We start from the raw sequence: 256 nt of genomic DNA on the forward strand, positions 1-256 counted from the left end.
ATGTCGCGAAAACATCAATACCGCAAGACATTTTAAAATAAACGCATGCACATAGCAATTACCTTTACTACCTTTAATGAACCATGCAATACGTACATCGTAAAGTCTTGTGCGAACAGATGTACATGAGAATTACTCAACATTACAGTAACACACAGATGGTCTTTTAAAGAGGCCGTACTCACCGCCAACTACTACTACACACACTGAAAGCCTGTTACGTGTGTTTGGGAGAAATCGACGGTCGCTGAACTGC

This window comes from Penaeus monodon, chromosome 28 (genome assembly GCF_015228065.2).
Source record: "Penaeus monodon isolate SGIC_2016 chromosome 28, NSTDA_Pmon_1, whole genome shotgun sequence".
In the NCBI taxonomy this organism is placed as follows: Eukaryota; Metazoa; Arthropoda; class Malacostraca; order Decapoda; family Penaeidae; genus Penaeus; species Penaeus monodon.